This window comes from Ovis canadensis, chromosome 2 (genome assembly GCF_042477335.2).
Source record: "Ovis canadensis isolate MfBH-ARS-UI-01 breed Bighorn chromosome 2, ARS-UI_OviCan_v2, whole genome shotgun sequence".
Lineage (NCBI taxonomy): Eukaryota > Metazoa > Chordata > Mammalia > Artiodactyla > Bovidae > Ovis > Ovis canadensis.
Window position 1 is genome coordinate 215,225,323 of NC_091246.1, and position 25,034 is coordinate 215,250,356.

A 25,034-nucleotide genomic window follows, 5' to 3' on the forward strand; every position below is an offset into this window, starting at 1 on the left:
CTAGACAGATTTTTTATACACATAATTATACAAATTAAGTGGTATAATATACAAGTTCTTTTACCTGGCTATCTTTTCTTATCAGTCCACAAAATTTATCATTTTTTTGACAGTTACAGTATTATTGCTTCAATTTTTCATAATCTATTTTATTAGTTCCTTATTGATGGACATTTGCGTTGTTCCTGATTTTGAATTGTTATTTAAAATAGTTCAGGGATTATCTTTTTATATAGAAGTGTTGGCACTGGTGGGCGTATATCTTTAAAATATATTCTTGGGAGTTGAATTGCTGAGTCAAAGGCTGTGATAATATTTAACTGTTTAATAACTATTGCCAGGCTAGAGAGCTGGAATTCTAACTGGTTTTATCTCCAGCAAGTTAGCACTCAATGGCTAATTAATTGTTATATGAACGGGTACATAAAAATCTCACACCATTGAGAGAGTGAGGAAGAGAGAGAGATGAGAGCCAGAGGGAGAGGAATAATGTGGGGACAGTTAATTGCACGTAAAGGAGACACGGGCTGAAACACCCTGGGTTAGTATGATGAAAGGTGTTTTTTTAATAATCAGGTAAGCTCCTCCTGGGGCTCCCCCGGCGGCTCAGCAGTGAAGAATCCACCTGCAGTGCAGGAGAGGCGGGTTTGATCCCTAGGTCAGGAAGATCCCTTGGAGGAGGGCATGACAACCCACTCCAGTATTCTCGCCTGGAGAATCTCATGGATAGAGGAGCCTGGCAGGTACAGTCCATGGGGTCCCAAATAGTCGGACATGACTGAAGTGATTAAGCACGCATTCACCCATGCGTGCGAGCTCCTCCTGAGCCCAGCCCAAACCCCACTCCCTCTCTGAAAGTCTCCAGGCCTTGGGTCTTGGACCATGGCATTTTGTGTTATGCTGGGGATTGTTCTCTACATTTGCTGTGGGCAGGACAGAGTTTCTAGTTAAGAGTGGGGTTGGGTGCTGTCTTCTCCCAAGGGCAATGGGAAGACCCCTGCTTTCCAGATTCAAACAAGCTTCTTGGGGTCCTGTCCATGGCGGTCTCTGACAAAGCTATTGCCATTCTAGAAGGAGAGGAGGCCTCCTTCCCCAGGCCAAGTAACCTGTCACCATGGGGCAAATGAGAGTCCACTTTTCCATGGCCAAGAACAGGGAGACCAAAACTTGACTTTATCCTAGGTCTTCCCTGTCCCTCCACCTGCTAAGAGTTCTCCCCTGAACTGTCTCCCTCACCAGCGCCTCTGGTGGATTCGCAGCCCGACTGGGCTCTGGCAGGCCAGCCTCCCAGCCCCCAGCCTCCCTCGTCCTTCTTCTCCAGTTCATCCAACCTTCCTCCCTTCCTGCCCCACCCCCAACTCGATCCTATGCCCTGGCTTTTCTGTAGCCCTCTGGAAGCCAGAGCCTGTCTTCCTTTCTCCTCAGAATCTGCCTGGCACACAGTCGGTCCTTAATACATGTGAGTTTAGTGAAAACATAAGACAGTCCCCAGGCTTTTTAGTTTGCCCCCCAACAACCTTCTATATGAATAACTCATTGGACAACCAAGTGCCAACTATATGCCAGGCACTATGTCAGGTAAATAAGACAGGATTCCTAAGTTCACAGAGCTCACAATTTCAGATTCTCTTCATATCTAAGATTTCACAGCTCCCCAGCCACCCATGGGTCATTCTGTAAGTGATGCATGTAAATGATGTGTGTTATTCACTTATGTATTTTTCTGAGCACCTATTATGTGCGGGCAGTATTCTAAATATTAATATACATTTTCTAATTTAGTCCTCACAAGAACCCTCCAAGGAAGGTGATACCGGCTCCACTTCACACACAGGGAAAGTAAGATTAAGTAACTTATCCAATCACATAGGCCCAGGAGTGAATGGGGCCAGCCTCCCACCCCAGGCGGGTCTACACCCCCTTCATCCTGGAGCTCACCTCTGCAGGGTTGAGGGAAGAGCATTTCTGGAGCCCAGTGGGAAATCATTGCAGCAAGAGTGTGAGAGTGTGTGTGTCTGTGTGTGTGTGCATCTGAAGGGCTGTTCTACTTGACTAGGGAACAGGAAGGCTGGTTGAGAGTTAAGACGGGAAGAGACAGGAAGTAGCAGAGTATGGGGTAATTTCATGAGTTGCTTTTTCCTATGCTCCTAAACGCCAGTCCTCAGCCCCTCTCATGATTTCTGTGGACATACTTCTTTGTCAGTTTTATCTTGCTGCTCTCCCTGGGTGTCTGAAGGAAGGCTCCCTGCGGCGCCTGGACTTGAAGTGGCTTGTCCAGGCTTCCCTGGTTAGCAGTGGCCAGGACTGCAATCCAAAGTACCTGAGCTTACTTTCCAAGCTCTGCTGATTTTTTTTTTTTTTTGAAACAAAAATCTAAGTCCACGTTGTCATTGTCCCCTGGGGGCTGTCATCAGAGGGACCTCAGCCTTGGTGCAGGAGCTGCAGCGGGCGTTAGCGTCAGGCCCTTGCCTCCCCTCCTGCTCCTGCCTTTCGTACAGCTGCCAAACCATCTCCCTCCCAAGGCCAAGCCTTCAGGAGTGAGGAGGGAAAAGCGAGGGTAAGTCATTTTGACAAAATAAGAGCTAATAGATCCAGGAGGAATTACTGTGACCAGAGCCACAGACCCTCCCTGGGCCAGGTGCAGGAACCTGTAAAATCCTAAGGCTCACATCCACCTCTCTTCTCCCCACCCCGCTGCCCCAAGTTCTATTTACTTTGTGTAATTTTCTGCCCTGATGATGTTTAAGATCTTGCCAGAGGCAGGAACACAGAGGGGAAATATTCCTGCCTGTAAACAAAGGGGAAAATTTCAGGGAAGGGACTTAGAATTTTGAGACTTATATTGGAATGAGCAGCAGGGAAATCTAGAGCTCAGGAAAGAATGATCCCAGTGTTTGGTAACTCAGGGGGACAGCCATCCTACATGACCTTAAAAATGTTGCTTCAGCTTCTTTTCTTCCCGACTTGAAGCCACAAACAGGATAGTTTGTTCATTTATTCAGTAGTCCATGGATGGACTTCCCTGGCAGTCCAGGGGTTAAAACTCTGCGCTTCCACTCCAGGGGGCATGGGTTCGATCCCTGGTCAGGGAACTAGGATCCTGGATGCTGTGTGCGTGCCTGCTCAGTCACTCAGTCGTGTCCAACTCTTTGCGACTCCATGGACTGTAGCCCGGCAGGCGCCATTGTCCATGGAATTTCCAGGCAAGAACACTGGAGTGGGTTGCCATTTCCTTCTCCAGGGGATCTTCCTGATCCAGGAATCGAACCTGTGTCTCCAGCGTCTCCTTTATTGGCAGGCAGGCTCTTTATGGCTGATGGCTCTGGGAAGCCCCTGTGCCGTGGTAGGACCAACAAAACAAAAAACCCACAACTCAAAGGACCCTCACTATTTCCAGGGAACATGTGGAGATACAAAGGGCAAACACAGCTCTCCAGACATCTAGGAGATCATAGTGCAGCAGGGAAGACCAAACCCAGGAGTAACCACAGGGCCTGGTAGATAGTGATCAATGACCCCCCAGGGAGCCTCTCACTGCCTGGCCCCGGTCCAGGGCTAAAGTCTCACCAGCAACGCTCCCCTGGACAAGCACTAAAGGGCATTCCCCAGACCTTCCTTGATCATCCACATAGCACACCGCTCCCATCAGCACCAAGTCCATCCCGCCGGAGAATTTAGATACTGGTCTGTGAAATCTGGACTTGGATCCCCTGCTTCTGCTGGGTTGCAGAGGAAGGAAAAAGAGTTTCAGAAGATAGGAAATTTGTCCTGGTAAACTGTGAGCCGGAGACTACACAGAGCTCAACTCACACTTCCTTCTTTCTTCCCTGGCCACTTCCAGAAAGCCGTGATGAACAATGTCTATTCCTCATGGATGCTCAGCAATGGGGATGCTGACCATGTTTTCCCACCTCAAAGGGCAAGAGGTCTGATAATGACTCCATCCCTGCTGCATTCTTGGTGTGTCTACCTGAAAAGGTCTGTTCCTACCTTCCATCTCTAGCATTATTGCTCCTCTTTTCCAGATAAGAAACTCAGGATCCTGAGTAATTGCTTTTATTTTTTAAGCTCGACTGAGGCATGTGGAATCTTTGTTCCCTGACTAAGGATCAAACCTGCGCCCCCTGCAGTGGAAGCTCGGAGTCTTAACCACTGGACCACCAGGGAAGTCCCCCTGAATAACTGATTTGCCCAAAGACAAACAGCCAGTTTGGGGCTGAAATCAGAGGTCTCCCAAATCACCATCTATGGTATATTCTGCCTTACAGTGCCACGCCCTCCTCATTCCAGATTTACTTTTTTCTCCCCAACTCTCTTTGCCTCCATTTCATCCTGACAGTGGCTCATGAGGGCCTGAGTAGGAATGCATAAAACAGTCAACTTGAATCCAGCAATCCCACTCCTAGACGTTTGCCTAAGAGAGAGAAAACATATGCCTTCAAAAAGGTTTGGATGTGAATTTCTTTTGCATCTTTATTCATAATAATTAAAAAAAACCTGAATACAACCCAGGTGTCCATTCACAGATGGCTACATAAACTGTGATTTATGCCACAGAATATTACTCACCAATACAATGTGGTTTAGTCATTAAGTTGTGTCCGACTCTTGTGATCCCATGTATTATAGCTCGCCAGGCTCCTCTGTCCATGGGATTCTCTAGGCAAGAAGGAATCAATTACTGATAAATTTGACCACAAATGTATCAGTATGAATAATGAATCTCAGACATTATGATGAGTGGAAGAACCCAGATACAAGAGTTCATTCCATATGGTTCTGTTTATATGAAGTTCTAGATCAGGCAAAACTAGAAATCAGAGCAGTGTTTGCTTGCAGGGGCTGGAAGAGCAGGGGGATAGAAAGGGGATAGAAGAAGAGGATTAACTGGGATGGGGCAGGAGGGAACTTTTGGGGGTGTTAAAAGCATTCAATATCTTGATGCAGGTGTGTATTCCATGGGTATATGCATTTGTTAGAATAGTCTGTGTATCTGTGCAGTTTTACATTGTAAGTTATATCTAAACTTAGAAAGTAGAAAGCATAGTTCATGATTGTCACAAGACTTTATCCTGAAGTAATGAAGTAAGCAAAAGCTATTCTTATATCTGAATTTTGCATCTCTGAGCTAACCACTGTTTGCTATTTCAGGCAATAACCTTCCATGGACTCTTTCTGGGCATATACTTCCACATAAATGGGCTCACCCCATCCACAGCTGATTCCCGCTTCATGGTAATGCTTAGAACCAAAGGAAGGCATTTTGTGCCTTGAACACCAAGACAGAGATGGACATTTCTGAGTGTCAGCAAATTCCTATTTTCATGTTAAATATTCTTTCCATATGAGAGTGCTTAGAAAGATTTTGTGGATAGCACTAAGGGGAAAAAGAATGCTCTGATGATATGTTTTCTAAATAGTTTTTCTCTTAAGACAGGTACATCTTTCCATTCCCAGCTTCATCCCAGCCTCTGTCTTCTGGATATATAAGATCATGCTGTTTGATCCCTATGGCTTTTTTTTTTTTTCCTTCCCATGTCAGCTGTGCAAAAAACATTGTCACTTTTTTTTTTTGGGGGGGGGTGGGCTCAAGACCTCCTGAGGTGCATGGAGAAAGTGCTGCTCTCTCAGAGGCTAGATCAGTGGTTCCCCAGGAATAAGGACCGTTTCTTAAAGTCTAAACACCCCAAAGACATTCCCTATAGTACCTTGAATATCTTTTGAATGAAACAGTACATGGAAAGGAAAAGCTACTTTTAATTAAGTATAATATCTTTAAACAGATTTGTGCTTTATTATTCAATATCACAGTTATCCAAGTCTATGCCCCAACCAGTAATGCTGAAGAAGCTGAAGTTGAACGGTTTTATGAAGACCTACAAGACCTTTTAGAACTAACACACAAAAAAGATGTCCTATTCATTATAGGGGACTGGAATGCAAAAGTAGGAAGTCAAGAAACACCTGGAGTAACAGGCAAATTTGGCCTTGGAATGTGGAATGAAGCAGGGCAAAGACTAATAGAGTTTTGCCAAGACAATGTACTGGTCATAGCAAACACCCTCTTCCAACAACACAAGAGAAGACTCTACACATGGACATCACCAGATGGTCAACACCAAAATCAGATTGATTATATTCTATGCAGCCAAAGATGGAGAAGCTCTATACAGTCAACAAAACCAAGACCAGGAGCTGACTGTGGCTCAGATCATGAACTCCTTATTACCAAATTCAGACTCAAATTGAAGAAAGTAGGGAAAACCGCTAGACCATTCAGGTATGACCTAAATCAAATCCATTATGATTATACAGTGGAAGTGAGAAATAGATTTAAGGGCCTAGATCTGATAGACAGAGTGCCTGATGAACTATGGACAGAGGTTCGTGACATTGTGCAGGATATAGGGATCAAGACCATCCCCATGGAAAAGAAATGCAGAAAAGCAAAATGGCTGTCTGGGGAGGCCTTACAAATAGCTGTGAAGAGAAGAGAGGCAAAAAGCAAAGGAGAAAAGGAAAGATATAGGCATCTGAATGCAGAGTTCCAAAGAATAGCAAGAAGAGATAAGAAAGCCTTCTTCAGCGATCAATGCAAAGAAATAGAGGAAAAGAACAGAATGGGAAAGACTAGAGATCTCTTCAAAATAATTAGAGATACCAAGGGAATATTTCATGCAAAGATGGGCTCAATAAAGGACAGAAATGGTATGGACCTAACAGAAGCAGAAGATATTAAGAAGAGGTGGCAAGAATACACAGAAGAACTGTACAAAAAAGATCTTCACGACCCAGATAATCATGATGATGTGATCGCTAATCTAGAACCAGACATCTTGGAATGTGAAGTCAAGTGGGCCTTACAAAGCATCACTATGAACAAAGCTAGTGGAGGTGATGGAATTCCAGTTGAGCTGTTTCAAATCCTGAAAGATGATGCTGTGAAAGTACTGCACTCAATATGCCAGCAAATATGGAAAACTCAGCAGTGGCCACAGGACTGGAAAAGGTCAGTTTTCATTCCAATTCCAAAGAAAGGCAATGCCAAAGAATGCTCAAACTACCGCACAATTGCACTCATCTCACACGCTGGTAAAGTAATGCTCAAAATTCTCCAAGCCAGGCTTCAGCAATATATGAACCGTGAACTCCCTGACGTTCAAGCTGGTTTTAGAAAAGGCAGGGGAACCAGAGATCAAATTGCCAACATCCGCTGGATCATCAAAAAAGCAAGAGAGTTCCAGAAAAACATCCATTTCTGCTTTATTGACTATGCCAAAGCCTTTGACTGTGTGGATCACAATAAACTGTGGAAACTTCTTCAAGAGATGGGAATACCAGACCACCTGACCTGCCTCTTGAGAAATCTGTATGCAGGCCAAGAAGCAACAGTTAGAACTGGACATGGAACAACAGACTGGTTCCAAATAGGAAAAGGAGTATGTCAAAGCTGTATATTGTCACCCTGCTTATTTAACTTATATGCAGAGTACATCATGAGAAACGCTGGGCTGGAAGAAACACAAGCTGGAATCAAGATTGCCGGGAGAAATATCAATAACCTCTGATATGCAGATGACACCACCCTTATGGTAGAAAGTGAAGAGGAGCTAAAAAGCCTCTTGATGAGAGAAAAAGAGGAGAGCGAAAAAGTTGCCCCAAAGCTCAACATTCAGAAAACGAAGATCATGGCATCTGGTCCCACTTCATGGCAAATAGATGGGGAAAGAGTGGAAACAGTGTCAGACTTTATATTTTGGGGCTCCAGAATCACTGCAGATGTTGACTGCAGCCATGGACTTAAAAGACACTTGCTCCTTGGAAGAAAAGTTATGACCAACCTAGATAGCATATTCAAGAGCAGAGACATTACTTTGCCGACTAAGGTCCGTCTAGTCAAGGCTATGGTTTTTCCTGTGGTCATGTATGGATGTGAGAGTTGGACTGTGAAGAAGGCTGAGCACCGAAGAATTGATGCTTTTGAACTGTGGTGTTGGAGAAGACTCTTGAGAGTCCCTTGGACAGCAAGGAGATCCAACCAGTCCATTCTGAAGGCGGTCAACCCTGGGATTTCTTTGGAAGGAATGATGCTAAAGCTGAAACTCCAGTACTTTGGCCACCTCATGCGAAGAGTTGACTGATTGGAAAAGACTCTGATGCTGGGAGGGATTGGGGGCAGGAGAAGGGGACAACCGAGGATCAGATGGCTGGATGGCATCACGGACTCGATGGACATGAGTCTGAGTGAATTCCGGGAGATGGTGATGAACAGGGAGGCCTGGTGTGCTGCGATTCATGGGGTCGCAAAGAGTCGGACATGACTGAGCGACTGAACTGAACTGAATTATGACAGAATCTACAAGCATTAAATAATTATTAGCAGCTACTATTTCTCTTTTTGACCACGTCTCATGGCGTGTGGGATCCCCACTAGGAACTGATCCATGCCCCTTGCACTGGAAGTGTGGAGTCTTAGCCACTGGACCACCAGGAAAGTCCCTAGGAGCTACTATTTACTGTGTACTTGTTATGTGCCAGGTATTTTGCTAAGTGCTGTGTACACATTATCTTCTGTTCATCCCACAACCTTACAGAGTGCAAATAGATGAGGAAATGGAGGCTCAGAGAGGTTCAGTAACTTGTCCAGGCTCACACTCACAGATGGGAAGTGGTGGCCTGGCAACGGGAAGATTTAGTTCCACTCCATCCTGCCTCTTTTATTTACTTATTCTGTGGACAATGATTGGTGTGCCTATGAAATCTCCTGCCCCTGGCTTAAACTCTGGGCTTCCTAGGAATCTGAGACCTCTGGGAGGGGGCCACAGGCTGTTTGGGGAACTACTGTGGGTGTTAAGCACTCAGCTTGGAATTGAGCTTCAATTCGTTAACGAGAAATGGGCCCTTCTAACTCCAGCCTCTTTCTTTTAGCATCTCTCAACCCTTGAGGCTCTGGTGCTTTTGTTGGCTCTGCCCAACGGCTTGGCCCAGTGTCCCCAGAGGCTGGAGAGGTTAGCAGTTGAGAACCTGTTTGCAGACCATTAGACTCAATAATCACCTTGCCGGTAACCTGATCTATCTCAAAAGAAGGGTCTTGATTTTAGCAAACAGTTTAAGTGGCCTCTGTGTAAAGTGGAGGGTGGAGCAGGCCTGAATCAGCATGCTGAAAGTGCATTTCTTCTGGGCAGTTGGAATTTGTGTGGTGACCAAGGCAGGCCCAAGGGCCAATTCCTGGAGCCTCGGTGGCTAAGAATTCTGAAAACTGTATCTAGTGATCACAAGCCCCCACATCGCTGCTTTCCCTGCCAGCCAGGGCGAGTAATTCTCTATTTGATGCCCACCAGACCAGGTGCATGCTCTGAATCTGTATTGTTTGCGCAAATGGACCATCTCCTTCCATCCTCACCACTAAGCATCATCGCTATATGTCTTCCATTTCACAGGTAAGAAAGACAAGACTTCGAGACAGCTGTGTGCAGGAACCAGCGCTGAGTGGTAAACTTTAAGGAGTTTGGCAAGCTAGCAGTTACACACAACTCTTAAATATATAGGGCTTCCCTAGTGCCTCAGTGGTGAAGAATCCTGCCAATGCAGGAGACACACATTTGATCCCTGGGCCAGGAAGATCCCACATGCTGTGGAGCAATTAAGCCCGTGGGCCACAGCTGTTGAGCCTGTGCTCTAGGCCCTGGGGGCCATCGCCACTGAGTCCATGTGCTACAACCACTGAAGCCTGTGCTCCGCAGCGAGAAAAGCCACTGCGGTGGGAAGCCCGTGCACTGTTATTAGGGAGTAGCTAGAGAAAAACTCGTGCAGCAGGGAAGACCCAGTATAGCCAATAAATAAATATTAAACAATTAAATACATAAACTATAATTAAATAAATTATATTACAAACAAAGGTAATAGATACTCAAATTGATCACTCCCTAATTATTTTATTACTTTTCACTTATCATCTGTGCTTTGGAGGTGGTATATGTCTGTTGTACCCATACGAAGGAAGTATTGTGTAATAATGTAATAACTAACTTCACAGTCTCGTCCCAGCTTTCCATTTTGCAATATCACGTTGGTGACTTGAATCGACCACAGTGGGGCCATTTATACCATAAAAATTGGCCAGTGTGCAAATTAGGGCTTGAACTCTGCCCATGCCCCTACCCCCGCCCCATGCCCAGACTGGTTGTTAAACATTTACCAGTACCCTTGTGCTGACAGAGGCTTGACTAACTTGGTCAAGGTCACAGGGCTTGTGGTTGGAGCCAAGATCCAGAGAGGGTTACCGCTATGTTCTTCTACCTCTCAAAAAATAATAGAGGTCCCTTAACAAGTTAATTGCAAGGAATAAAAGAGTTGAAGGAATGTTAATGGTTAAAGATTAAAACAGACTTAAAGACTTATCACATGACCATGATACGCACATCTTGCTTGGATTCTGATTAAAGTGAGCAAACTAAAAAATAAGTTATGACATTTATGGGGTATTTGGAGATTTGAGTTCTTACTGGTATCTAATAACATTAATGAGTTTTCATTATTTTTTAGGTGTGAGAATACCATTATCTTTTAGAGCGCCGAATATTTCTGATGAAATGATACATTGTCTGAGATTGGCTTCAATAATGATAATACTGGAGGAAAAACTGAGAGGGTATAGAGATAAATGGTTCTCAAGATGTGCTTGCCTGAACAGCAGCATCAACAATACCTGGGAACTTGAAAAATCCTAATTCTCAGGTCCTACCCCAGGCTACTGGATTAGAAATCCTGAGAGCAGGGCCCAGCAATCTGTGGTTTAACAAGCTCCTCAGGTGACTCTGATGCCCGCTCAAGTTTGAGAACCACTTGTTTAGATGAAACAAGATTCTCCATGAGTGCATAGTCGTTGAGGTTGAAGTGGAGGGATGGGGTGGGGGTTATATGTATGCTTGAAATTTTCTATAATAACAAGTTTTTAAAAATAATTAAGCATATTGGATGAAGGGAGTGTGTAGGTACGATGAAGGAGGGGTTGGTCATAGCTGGATGGCTGCTGATGTAGAATGAGAAAAATGGATTCTCTTGGAAAAATCTGGGCCTTGTACTGCTGCACGTGTCTTTCTTGTCTTTTGAATTAAAACTCCATGTTAGCAGCTGCCTTAGCTACTGATGTTAATGGGCCCTATTTCTCTCCCCACCAACCCCCAGCCCCAAATCCTCGTGTTTCTCTAATCAACCCGCCCCTTCATTTGAAGCCCTAGTGTTAATAGGGGTTGACTCTGGAACCTCAAGTCTCCTGCTGAAGCAGCTACGTTAATTTTCAACTTCATCTAGAGCTGTGTGACTGTAAAATAGCCACCCACTAGACCTGCTTTATCAGCTACAGCCGAGACACAATTAATTAACTTTATGCAGCCTCTCGCCACACAAGCTGCTTAACTCCTAGCCCATTGTAGTTCTGGTTTACTTAGCAGATAGGGTCTAAGAGCCTGGAACTGTTTACCTCCCTCTTGGAGGGGCTGTCCTGGGCAGATGAATTCATTAGTTGGTGTTTGCCAAGCAGCAGGAAACCGAAAAAAAGCATTAGGTGAGTTTTTATTTTTACTTATTTATTTTTTTGTTTAACAGGTACTGAAAAGGGGAACTTTTGCCTTGGCCTGAATTCACATCCCAGTTATGTAGCTGCATCCTGTCATCCTCAGTTTCCCTGCAATTAGAGAGTAGCTAGAGAAAAATCCATGTAGCAATGAAGACCCAGAGTGGCCAATAAATAAATATTAAACAAATATATAAACTATACTTAAATAAATTATATTAAAAAGAAACCCCCGACCCCCACTATCCTGCCCTCTCTTCCTCCAGCCTGTGTTGTTGTTTTTTTTTTTTTCCTGTATCTCTCATTTCCACTATTATCCCAACTGGAAAACTCTGGATTTTATCCCAGAGGATGGAAAGGGTCTGTCTGCCCCATTACATAGGATATGTAAGGATTTTTAGTCTTTTTGGTTTAAATACCAAAAGTTGGAAATCCTCTGCTTCCTCCTCCCACTCCATCTCCAAGAAACTGTCTTTTCCCTTCCTTCCTTCCCCACTTTCCTTCCCTCCCCTTTCTTTTCTTTTAGAAACTGTCCTGTTGAGACTTTTGTGAAGAAATATCAAGGGCATCTTTTCTAGAAAGTGTGCGTCCTATAGCTCTGGAGAAAGAAGAAGAAAGGAAGTGCGCACTTTCTTACAGAGAAGGAGGGGAGGGCAGAGTAGGGAAAGAACATTCCGGTGGAGAGCTCTGCCCCACCGCTTTCAAACATGACTCTCAGAGCAGGGTTTCTTACCTTGCTTCATGCATCACCGAAGGTAAATTGCAGATTCTGGGGTCACAGTGGGATCACGGTTTCTAAGTATGGGCTCTGGAAATCTGGTTTTGCTTTTCAATTTTTTTTTTTCTTTTGGTTGCAAGGTTTACAGCATCTTAGTTCTCTGATCAAGAATTGAATCTTCACCCTAACATGTATATTACCATATGTGAAACAGATCGCCAGTCTAGGTTTGATGCATGAGACAGGGCACTCAGGGCCGGTGCACTGGGATGAGCCTTAGGGATGGGATGGGGAGGGAGGTGGGAGGGGGGTTCAGGATGGGGAACACATGTACACCCATGGCTGATTCATGTCAATGTATGGCAAAAACCACTACAGTGTTGTAAAGTAATTAGCCTCCAATTAAAATAAACAAATTAATTTTTTTTAAAAAAGAATTGAACCTTCTTCACCCTTGCCAGTGAAAGCATAGAGTCATAACCACTGGACTGGCAGGGAATTCCCCCTGTGAATCTGTTATTTTTAACAAGCTCCTCAGGTCATTTGGATGCCCACTGAGGTTTGCGAACCACGGGTCCTATGGGTAAGGCACAGGGTCCTATTTATTGATTGCCTTCTAAATGCAGCTTCCTTGTTGCCTCAGACAGTAGAAAATCTGCCTGCAATTCAGGAGACTGGGTTTGATCCCTGGATTGGAAAGATCCTGGAGAAGGGAATGGCAACCCACTCAAGTATTCTTGCCTGGAGAATTCTGTGGACAGGTGAGCCTGGCAGGTTATACCCCAATGAGTCACAAAGAGTCACATAAGACTAAGAGACTAACACTTCTAATGCCAGCTACTGGGAAAGGGAGAGAAATAGCTTTGATGTTGGCTTTTGAGAGGTCATAAGTCTAAATTTAACAATACATGAACTGTGAACTTCCAGATGTTCAAGCCGGTTTTAGAAAAGGCAGAGGGACCACAGATCAAATTGCCAACATCTGAAGGATCATCAAAAAAGCAAGAGAGTTCCAGAAAAACATCCATTTCTGCTTTATTGACTATGCCAAAGCCTTTGACTGTGTGGATCACAATAAACTGTGGAAAATTCTTCAAGAGATGGGAATACCAGGCCACCTGACCTGCCTCTTGAGAAACCTATATGCAGGTCAGGAAGCAACAGTTAGAACTGGGCATGGAACAACAGACTGGTTCCAAATAGGAAAAGGAGTACGTCAAGGCTGTATATTGCCACCCTGTTTATTTAACTTCTATGCAGAGTACATCATGAGAAACGCTGTGCTGGATGAAGCACAAGCTGGAATCAAGATTACTGGGAGAAATATCAATAACCTCAGATATGCAGATGACACCACCCTTATGGCAAAAAGTGAAGAGGAACTAAAAAGCCTCTTGTAGAAAGTGAAAGAGGAGAGTGAAAAAGTTGGCTTAAAGCTCAACATTCAGAAAACTAAGATCATGGCATCTGGTTCCTTCATGGCAAATAGATGGGGAAACAGTGAAAACAGTGGCTGATTTCATTTTTGGGGACCCCAAAATCACTGCAGATGGTGATTACAGCCATGAAATTAAAAGATGCCTACTCCTTGGAAGGAAAGTTATGACCAACCTAGACAGCATATTAAAAAGCAGAGACATTACTTTGCCAACAAAGGTCCATTTAGTGAAGGCTATGGTTTTCCCAGTAGTCATGTATAGATGTGAGAGCTGGACTATAAAGAAAGCTGAGTGTTGAAGAATTGATGCCTTTGAACTGTGGTGTTGGAGAAGACTCTTGAGAGTCCCTTGGACTGCAAGGAGATCCAACCAGTCCATCCTAAAGGAGATCACTCCTGAATGTTCATTGGAAGGACTGATGTTGAAGATGAAACTCCAATACTTTGGCCACTTGATGCAAAGAGCTGACTCATTTGAAAAGACCCTGATGCTGGGAAGGATTGAAGGTGAGAGAAGGGGACAACAGAGGATGAGATGGTTGGATGACAACACCGACTCAATGGACATGAGTTTGAGTAAACTCCGGGAGTTGGTGATGGATAGGGAGGCCTGGCGTGCTGCAGTCCATGAGGCTGCAAAGAGTCAGACACTCTGAACAACTGAACTGAACTCTAAATACTCTTTTAAAGAAATGAGACCTCATTGTTTTATATGAATGATACTTATTGAGTGCTTGGTATATGCCAGATGCTTTTAATCCTTACCTCCTTCCCAAATCTATATTTTTGTAATAACCATTTTACAGGCGAGAAAACTGATGCTTGAAGAGGTTAAGTCAGTTTGCCTACTTCATACCAATAAAATGTGCATTTATATTTCTATATTCTGGCTCAAAGCTGAGCTGTTACCACCCAGGTAGAGCCATGGTGAGAGTATTTTCCACACTGAAAACTGAAAATGGTGATGTCACAGATATGCTTCAGTCTTTGTAGACAATGGTTCATGATATTTGCCATCGTGGTCTCCTGGCATGCAGTAGCCTGTTTTTCACTTTGTAGGATGCTATCAAAATCAAATGGGGCAATCTGAGGCCTTACTTGCCAAGTCCTCTGGGCAGGAGACCCCAGCCTTCCTCTCAGGTACTGGGAAATTGTGGATCTATTTTTAATTATTCAGCAATAAAAGGAGTTCTCCTTTATCTCTCCTCTCCTCCTCAGAGGTAACCTTTGAGACCAGTATTGGGTATTTCCTAGGAGACACTTCTTTATGCTTTTGCACATATGATGTGTTTCTTTTCCTTAATATACATGGGACAATATTGTACACATCAAACTTGCAGTCACCCTTTCTCACGAAATGATTTATCTTAGACGTTTTTCTTTGTCTACCTTGTACATTTTTCCCCCCTCTTGCATTTTTAACAGTAAACGCTCACTGAGGAAGTTCAGTGATGGGAGGGGGAGGAAGAATATCCAGTAAACCTAATTAAAGATTAAGAAAATAGTTACTTTGGAATCCAAATTTAGAAATGTTTTAAGATTGTGATTAAATATCTGTAACATAAAAGTTACCATTTTAACCATTGTTAGATTTACAGTTCAGCGATATTAAGTCCATTCACATTGTACAGTTATTACCACTGTCCATCTCCAGAGCTCTTTGTTTTCCACTAAACTCTGTACCCATGAAACACCAGCTCTCCATTCCTTCCTCTTCAGCCCCTGGCAGCCACTATTCTACTTACTGTCTGTGTGAATTTGACTACTCTAGGTGGCTCATATAAGTGGAATCATATAGTATTTGTCTCTTTGTCCAGCTTATTGCACTTCGAATCGTGTCTTTGAGGTTCAGCTGAGTTGTAGCAGGTAATAGAATTTCCCTCTTTCAAAGTCTGAATAATATAGCCCATTGTATGTGTGTGCATTTGTTTACCTATCCATCTGTTAACGGACACTTGGGGGGTTGTACCTTTTTGCTCTTGGGGATAATGCTGCCATGAACATGGGGGTGCAGATTTTTGAGTCCCTGCTTTAAATTCTTTTGGGAAAATAACCAGAAGTGGAATTGCTGGATCATATGATAATTTTATGTTAACTCACTCTTTTTAAATACTGCACAACCTTCCACTGTGTACTTCATATGTTTATTGGCAATTCAGGTTCTCTTTTCTGTAAATTGCCCATTCTCTGGTTTGATTTTTAGTGGGACTTTAAACAATATTTATGTAATCTGGGTAGTCTTTATCTATTGTATATATGGCAACTTAGACACATTTAAACATGTTTCTACATCATGCAGATCCAAGACCTTGTCCTTATCTCTTTGATTATTTAAGGAACAGTTATTGATAAGAGTTTTTATTGTTATAAAAATAAAAGGAGACAGGCAGCCATCTGTATGCAGGACAGGGCCTACTTCTTTGTAGGTGTTCCATAAATATTTACCAAATGATTAAATAATATACTTTTGAACAGCCCATGACTATGATCAGTCAAGTCTAGAAACTGAACTAAATTCTTACTGATACATCACAGCACAGTTTCCCGTAAGTTTAACCTTGTTGACCAGTCTTAGAAAAAAAGAAAAGCCAAGTGCCTCTGAAATAGTAAATCAAGTTTCTGCTGTTTGATAAGCACTCCAGGGAAACTGTATTGCCGTGAGTTTTGCCAAAATGAGGCTAGTTCGTGATTAAATAACTCCCAGACTAGAATAAAGAGTAGGAAAGGAACAGTGTTTCTTTTTTTCCACTTAATTTTTATTAATCTTTAATTTTTAAAATTTGTTTTTAATTGAAGGATAATTGCTTTGCAGTATTGTGTTGGTTTCTGTCAAACATCAGCCATCGGTATACCAATGTCCCCTCCCTCTTGAGCCTCTCTCCCACCTCCCAGTGGTTCTTAATCATACTTGGTCTTCATCGTAATCCTGCAAGGGAAACTTTGTCACCCCATTTGACAGATGGGAAGGGCTCAGGATGGTGAAGTCACTTGCTGGAGGTCACACAGCTCATGGTGAAGCGCAGAGCTGGGAATTCATCCGTGTCCCTTAAGCGGCTCCTGACTGTTATCCTACCCTGTGTTCATGGCCCCCTAATCCTGGATCCAAGTTATTGACAGGCGCTGTGGCCAGAAGGTGGCTTTGCAGTGTGTTGCCCTGGAAGAGGGGCAGGAGGGGAATCATGGTTTTGCTGGGTGTCCCGGACTGGATGTGGGGATGCAGGTTGGAGTGACTGCATGTCCTTAACCCTTTGAGGTTTACAGCTTCATTGGTTGAGCCCCTCCTCCTCCTGGGACTGCTTCCCTGAGGCCCTGCCAAATCCAGGGGCTGGAGGAGGTTCCTAAAGCCAGCATGAAGGCTCCAGCTTATCATCCCTTGGGAATGGCTCTCCTTATCTCCTGGGGGATGCTGCCTCCTGACTGTAGCCCCCAGAGATCTCTGCATTTCCCAACTCTAACCATACTGGGAGCTTTCAGCCCATAACTTAACACGGACTTGTATTTATTCTTGTATTGGTCTTTCAACTTTGTTCCTTGTCACATAGGCAGATAAATAGTGATTCCTCTGGGGTTAGAGACCTGCATTATGTTTTTTTTTTTTTTGCACACAACTCCCTTTAAATACAGCTCTAGAGCCAAATAGTGACTGATAAAGTATATTTTCAGTGAACCATTTCAGAGCCTCTGTAACCATAGAGTCAGCTGAGAATAATTAGCATGAACAACTTCTCAGAAGAAAGATGTGGAGAATGCTTCAAATTGAATTTTATATTTCTGGGAAGAAAGTTGTGTATCTGTTTTTAAATGCAATCAGCAGAACTTTAAGGGGAAAAGCCCCAGAGTATCATTTATTATTTTCCCAGTTCTCATCTTGACTTCCCAGGCTTGTTGTTGTTGTTCAGTCACTAAGTCATCTCTGAGTCTTTGCGACCCCATGGACTGCAGCACACCAGGCTTCCTTGTCCTTCACTATCTCCCACAGTTTGCTCAAACTCATGTCTAGGAGTCAGTGTTGCTCTCTAACCACCTCATCCTCTGTCGTCCCCTTCTCCCTTGGCCTTCAATCTTTCCAAGCACCAGGGTTTTTTTTTTCCAATGAGTCAGCTCTTTGCATCAAGTGGCCAAAGTATTGGAGTTTCAGCATCAGTCCTTCCAATGAATATTCAGGGTTAATTACGTTTAGGATTGACTGATTTGATCTAACTTTCCAGGCTTCCCTTCTGGCTCAGCTGGTATAGAATCCACCTGTAAGGTGGGAGACCTGGGTTTGATCCCTAGGTTGGGAAGATCCCCTGGAGAAAGGAATGGCTACACACTCTAGTAATCTGGCCTGCAGAATTCCATGGACGAGTCCATGGGGTCGTAAAGAGTTGGACATGACTGAGCGACTTTCACTTCAAACTTCACTTCAAACTTCCCAGGCTTAAGTGTAGCTAATTCTCCAGAAATGTCTATTCTAGGGCCTGTGAGAATAGAGAGTGCCCCAAGGGAACCCAAGATGGTGGTGGTGGAGGTGGGGGCAGTAAAGATGAGGGGAAGGACCTATATTTTACTCGATGACCTGAAAGTTAATCTCTCCTTTTTCTAAAATATTTATCAATAATAATAATTTTTTTTTTTGGTCATGCCGTGCTGTTTGTGAAATCTTTATTCTTTCACCAGAGGTTGAACCCGGACCTTCAGCAGTGAAAACACGGAGTCCTAATGACTGGACCACCAGGGAATTCCCGTAATCTATCCTTTTGATGTTAATTTTTTAACTGAAGTATAATTGGCATATTTGTTTCAGGTATTGTTGTTGTTGTTCAGTTGCTGACTCTTTGCGACCCCAAGGACAGTAGCATGCCAGACTCCTCTGTCCTTCATTCTCTCCTGGAGTTTGCTCAGATTTGTGTCCATTGAGTCAGTGATGCTATCTAACCATCTCATCCTCTGCTGCTCCTTCTCCTTTTGCCTTCAGTCTTTCCCAGCATCAGGGTCTTATCCAGTGAGTTGGCTCTTTGCATCACGGGGTCAAAGTATTGGGGCTTCAGCTCCCTTCTAATGAATATTCAGGGTTGATTTCCTTTAGGAATGGCTGGTTTGACCTTGCAGTCGAGGTTTCAGGTATACAACAGTGATTCAATATTTTTGTAAATTACAAAGTTATCACAATATTATGGACTGTATTTCCTGTCCTGTACATTGTGTCCCTGTGACTTACTTATTTTGTGACTGGTAGTTTGTACCTCTTAATCCTCTTCATCTATTTCACCCATCCTCCAGCTCCGCTTCGTGATCATAACTTAAAATAGCCTTTGGAACTGTGATCCAAATCCCATAGGGCCTTTCTCTTTGCTGCAAGTTTGTGGAACATTTTTAAACACAAAAGAGCCAGGAAGCTCACTCTTGTAACATGTGATCCACCTGTGCCAGCCTGAATCTTAGCCATATAGTTTCGTTGTGAGTTCTACTCACCCAGCCGCTCTCACCTTTGAAACTGTCCCCAGGTGATCTACTGATACCTGTTTTGTTTATAGAAGTTCTCACTGAAAGAAACAGTGCACCCCGATATTGGAATCTTCTTCTCTCGTTGCTTCACTGCAAGTCTTTAACAATCCAGCACCCAGAGGACCCTCCACTGGTGTTGTACCCAGAACTCAAAGGCCCTGTGAAGAGCCATAATTAGTGTGAATAGGAACCTTTGACAACTGTGGAAGAAAGAAATGAAGACTAGTCTCATTGCCCCTGGCAACCAAAATACCTGACTCTATCAGGTACTTCCCTCTCAGGTGTGGAAGGCTCTTTGTTCTCACTTCCCAGGTAAGACAGGATGTCTCTATACCAGGGGGCCCCAAATTGTGGTCGTCAGCAGTCTCTGTGTGGAGAGAGGTTGCTGGTTTCACTCAAGGAAGCCAGGAAAGACTGATTCCCCTGTCACTGAAAATCTTTGTCCCCAGGAGGTGCTCAAAAGCTTGTGATTTGCACAGAGGTCTTTCTGAAGCAGCAAGGTTTGTGAGCAGACTTGCTCCCTGGCCATGAAGAGAATCGGTCAGTAACATCATGAAGGGTTTGTGCTGTCCGATGTGGGAGCTTCAGTGTGGCTATCAACTTTTAAAGGAGTTCAAGGGAAATAAAATTCATCATTCAGACTCTCAGTGGTGGTCAAGTGGGTAGGACTCTGCACTCCCAATGCAAGCGGCCTGGGTTTGATCCCTGGTGGGGGAACTAGATCCCACATCTGCAAGTAGAAGACCTCACATGCCACAAATAAGACCCAGTGCAGCCAAATACACAAAATAAGCTAAAAAAAAAATTCAGTATCTCAGTTGCATTATCTGTGATACTTTACATGCTCAGTAGCTTGTGTGGCCAGAGAAGGCAATGGCACCCCACCCCAGTACTCTTGCCTGGAAAATCCCATGGATGGAGGAGCCTGGTAGGCTGCAGTCCATGGGGCCACTAAGAGTTGGACATGACTGAGTGACTTCACTTTCACTTTTCAGTTTCATGCATTGGAGAAGGAAATGGCAACCCACTCCAGTGTTCTTGCCTGGAGAATCCCAGGGACGGCGGAGCCTGGTGGGCTGCCGTCTATGAAGTTGCACAGAGTTGGACACGACTGAAGCAACTTTGCAGCAGCAGCTTGTGTGGCTGGTGGCTTCTGTACCGAACATTTCTGTCACTGTAGAACATTCTATTGGACAGCATCACTCAAAGGCGTACCACTTAACAGAGGCCACTTTACTGGTTCTAGGCAGTGGTTTAAGTGCAGTTTCTGAGGGACCCAAGTGAGGCTAGAGTGAGGATATAAGGGTCGAAATCAAGGTGTACGCAGAGTACAGGTGTGGTCATTGGAGTGAAAATGATACTTTCAATATAAACATTTATTTCTTAAATATAGCGCTCAAGTCAATGTCATTCAAATGAGCATCAGAACTTGTGCAAGACGCCAGTTCTGTCATTTTCGCATGCCTATCCTGTAAGTTGAAGCAGGAAATAAATCAGACTAAACTGTGATAAACTGAAAAATGAACAATCACAGGCACTACAATCTCCAGATGGGGGAATGCAGGATGATTTGCAGAGTAGGGGACACGCAAGCAAAATTTGATGAGTGATAGAAAGCTTGGCAAAGAGATAAGGAGAATGTACCAAACAGAAGGAACTGCACAAACCTGGAAAACTGTAAGAAGTTAGCTGTCAGAGCAGTGTGAGGGGGGAGGAAGGAGAGAAGCAGGTGCAGTCGCCACATTTTGTGGGTCCTGTGTAAAATGAAGGCTTCCCAAGTGGCTCAGTGGTAAAGAATCCACCTGCCAGTGCAGGACACGCAAGATGTGGGTTTGATCCCTGGGTCAGGAAGATTCCCTGGAGAAGCAAGTAGCAACCCACTCCAGTATCCTTGTCTAGAAAATCCCATGGACAGAGGAGCTTGGCGGGCTAAAGTCCATGAAGCTGCAAAGAGCCAGACATGACTGAGCACAGCATAGGACACACACAGTGCAAAAGACAAATGCAGGGCCCTCATTCAAAAATTCTTCAGAATTTCAAGACAGCAACAGCTGAGCGTTAAATCCATCATGGGGTCCCCTGCAAAAGCACAGCTCAGGAGCCCAGGAGGCCATGCTGATGGCAGGAAAGGAAGTTAAAGGGAAGGACAGGCGATACCGTCTAGTGCTTCTGGGTCAGGCTGTGGTGTTCAGAGTGTGTCCTCAAGGCAGCTGAGAGCCTTAAGAGACTTTTAAGTGGGGCTGGGGCAAGATCAGGCTTGAGCACTGAAGGGCTTGGCGGGAAGGCTGGTTAAGAAGCCACTGAAATGGCCTGGGGAGAGAGAGGACGAGGATGGGAGAAGTAACAGTGGACAGAGAGGAGATGAGATTCAGTGAACTTGATAACAGGACTTCGGGCTTGAAGCCTTGTTTGCTGTGGTCCGGGCGGGGCCGCCCTCCACTGCGATCCTGTGTCCCTCGTTCTTTGCAGGTTCTCAGGCTTTGGGTTTCTGTGAGCCCTCAGGAAGGCAAAGGCTGAGGATGGAGGAAGATGGCAGGAGCCGGTGTCATACCCCAAGTCGCTCACCAAGCACCCCTTTGGGCCCACTCCTCTGTTTGCCACATGAAGCAGAGGTTCCCTTGCCCCAGCTCTGGGGGGAACCAAAGCACCCGGCCCCCTCTCCACTCCAGTCTCAGACACCCCGCCTTTAGCAGAAGCTCAGTCAACATTGTTTCCTTACGGCCTCCCTGGGATTTGCATTTCCTGACTTGGGGTGTTTGTGACATTCCAGGGGCCATTATCAGAGGGTTTGACTCTCTATTTCCTGAGGGAATCAGGTCTCGTTCTTTTTCTGCGGGGTTGGAGGCAGGGGTGAGGGAGCCGGTGTGGACAAGGCGTCCACTGCGAGCGAAGCGGTACAGCCGCATGGCCAGGCGCGGAGGGAATGAAAAATGAGCCCCTCCAGCGGCCCGGGACCGCAGACAACGCGGAAGGAAGCCGGTGTGTATTCGCTGCCAGGCGGTGTGTGCCAGGGCTCCTGTCTTTTCATAGGCTGTCTCTTCTCATCCTCATGACAATGCCTGAAGGTGAGCGCCGGGGCCCGCTTTTTGCACATGAACACCCAGCCGTCATTGGCAGGATGTGGATTAGAACCCTGGGGTCCCCCACCCCCACCATTCTCTGGTCTCAGCTAACGCCGGGGAACAGCCCCCAACCCTTGGCTTCTACTTGACGGATGGAAAAACCAAACAGAGGAGGCACCGACTGTGAGCCGGACCTGGATAAAGCGAGGGGAAACTGTTTCTCAAGTGAGTGTGATTTTATGTAAACCTTGCATGGAATGGATGTTTCCATTAATTAGCTTATTTAAAACAACAAACAAACAAGCAAAAAACCACCCAAACAACCAAACATTGGGAGTCTGGTCTGACTCACAAAGGGACAGGGGAGGCATATTTCGTGCATCTGAAGGGAAATAAAACCCCCATGTCACAGAGTGAAGTTGGCACAAGTTTATGAATGGGCTGCACTGGGTTGGGTGGTTCCCAGAAAAATCTCACAAATGACACAGGGATATTCTTGTTTGGTGGCCAGTCTGACGTGGTGCATCTTGGCACATTTTAGAAACTGGAGGCTGTGGTGGGGCAGGTGGGAGGAGAGAGAGACCAGTCTAAGGGCAGGGTGGCTACAGGCTTCTGGGGTTCAGAGAGCATCCTTTGTACCTGGAGCTCTAACAAGCAGGGAACACATCGATTTTGGGAGGATCCATGAGGACCGGGGAGTGAAAACCGGGGGAGCTGTGTTTCCAGCATGAAAGTCCTCTGACGAACGTTCCAGGTGACTACTAGCTCAGAAGCCAAGGCTGCTTTTTCAGGCTGGTCTCATGTTTAAACTGGGATATTCATCTTTACAAGCAGGAAAGAGCTCTCTTGGACACAAGAGTTTGGCTGAGAGAAAAAGTCTACTACCTGTGGCTCTGGATTAAAGGGCTGGGCCTCTGGGGGCATCTTCCAGGCTGCAAAAAGGGCCAGGCTGCTGGAAGGGCACTTGAAACAAATAAAACAGTGACTCCCAAACTCACCCATATGTCACGTTCTTCCAGAAAAATACCCTCTGTAATTAGTTACAAGCTGTAGAGAATGAAATCCAATTTACCTGTCAAAGAGAAAGACCAAATTCGCCCCCAACCCAGACTGCTGGGAGCGAGTGTGGCCCCTTCTTTCCCCCGGCCCCACCTTTCCCCCCCCACCTCCTAGATTTGAGAAGACTGAAAAACGTAAAATAGCAAAGTTGGGAAAATCCTTTAAAGACACACAGTGTTCCAAGCACAATCAGACCACTAATTACTGTTAAGCCCAAGCCCTTTTTTTTGTGTTCTGAGGGGGGCTTCAGTGTGTAGAGACCACTTGGGTCTTTTCATGAGTTGGGGCTAACCCCTGAATAGCAGGGTTTTTTTTCTTCTCCTTTTCAACATTTGCTTACTGCCTGCCTTCTTCGCCTTCATCTTCATCTTTATCATCATCTTTTTCCCCCCCTTTCCTTCTTTTTCTTTCCTCCTGTTTTTTTTTTCTTTCTCCGTTTTTCCTTTTTGCTTTTCTGATAGCATTTTTCTTCTGGCGTTGTGTTTTAAGTCTCTAAATGAAACTTGACTGCCCCCACGGCCGGCTGGAGAAGCACAAAGGCCGCCCATTCCACTGGCTACAGTAACGCCATTGTGTGTCCTAACAATGCACTAATTGGCGGTGACAATTGTGGGGATGGGGAGGAAGAGGGGGGCCGCTCTTTTCCAATCAGCCGGCCACTGAAATAAAGGGACGGGAGGAGGACGGGAGGCCCAGGTTTCTGATGGAGAGGGGGAAGAGACCCACAGAGGGGGCGCAGTGCTGGCGTTTGTGCTGGGCCTTCTCAATTAAAAATAAAAACAAAGGAGAAAAGAATTATTTTGGGAAAAAAAAAAAGTACAGACTATGCCGCAAACAACTTCAGGGTCCTTGACCCGCTTCAGGGGGATAGGGGATGGAAGGGAGCCAAGGTGAGGCATGGTGAGCGTCATGCAAAAGCACCCTTTGGGAAGGGAAACTTGAATCAGTCCAGTCGACCTGCACATCCAACATTTCTGTGTTTCTGCAAACTGATGCAAAAGTGGGGGAGTTTGGTGAGAAAACGTTTTGAGAGGAATACCGGACAGGATAGTTGAGAGGCAAGTGCTGAGGCTGGTGAGTAGTGAAGTCCTCGATTCAACCACATTTCTCAAGAAGGGAAGCCAGAGAGGGAGAAGGAGGCTCCCATTTATTGGATGGTGGTAGATTTGTTGTTTAGTCAGTCAGTCGTGTCCGACTCTGTTGTGACCCCATGGACTATAGCCCGCCAGGCTCCTCTGTCCATGGGATCTCCCAGGCAAGAATATTGGAGTGGGTTACTGTTTCCTTCTCCAGGGGAACCTTCCTGACCCAGGATTGAACCTGAGTCTCCTGCATTGCAGGCAGATTCTTTACCACTGGGCCACCTGGATAAGATGTTCATAAACTCCAGGAGCTACAGAAGGTGATTCTGACTTTTAAAATGGTCGGGAAGGGGGAGCTGGGCAAAATGGTAAACAAGAACAGAATGATAACCAAATAGTATTGTTGAGCCCACAGGGCCTGCTGGAGATGCCCCCCGAATCTCAGAACCCCAGCCCCTGGAGCCAGTAAGAGCCTCAGAACCACTGGGTTCCAGTTCACAGCCTGGCTTTACACAGAATGAGCTGCCTTCCTAGACCAGCCTCATAGGGACCCACTCCCAGAAACTTTCCTGGCCCGGTGGTGTGGACCCACGTGCTGTCCACGCTCTTCCCT

General features: G+C 45.1%; 2 long non-coding RNA genes across 4 annotated transcripts in view; both read left to right on the forward strand.

The window, feature by feature from the left end:
• Positions 1-6,603, forward strand: part of LOC138434159 (uncharacterized) — a 29,892-nt gene extending 23,289 nt beyond the window's left edge. The window contains exons 4-5 of the long non-coding RNA XR_011254669.1: positions 3,842-3,978; positions 4,069-6,603. This is a non-coding gene — a long non-coding RNA (uncharacterized lncRNA). The remainder of the gene's footprint in view (positions 1-3,841; positions 3,979-4,068) is intronic.
• Positions 6,604-10,975: 4,372 nt separating this feature from the next.
• The window catches only part of LOC138434157 (uncharacterized), a 55,460-nt gene continuing 41,401 nt past the window's right edge, over positions 10,976-25,034 (forward strand). Inside the window, exons 1-3 of one of the 3 annotated variants that reach the window (XR_011254663.1) lie at positions 10,976-11,566; positions 12,937-13,054; positions 13,221-14,613. This is a non-coding gene — a long non-coding RNA (uncharacterized lncRNA). Of the gene's footprint in view, positions 11,567-12,936; positions 13,055-13,220; positions 14,614-25,034 lie in introns of those variants that run through there. The other 2 variants (XR_011254665.1, XR_011254664.1) reach the window with 2 other exon arrangements.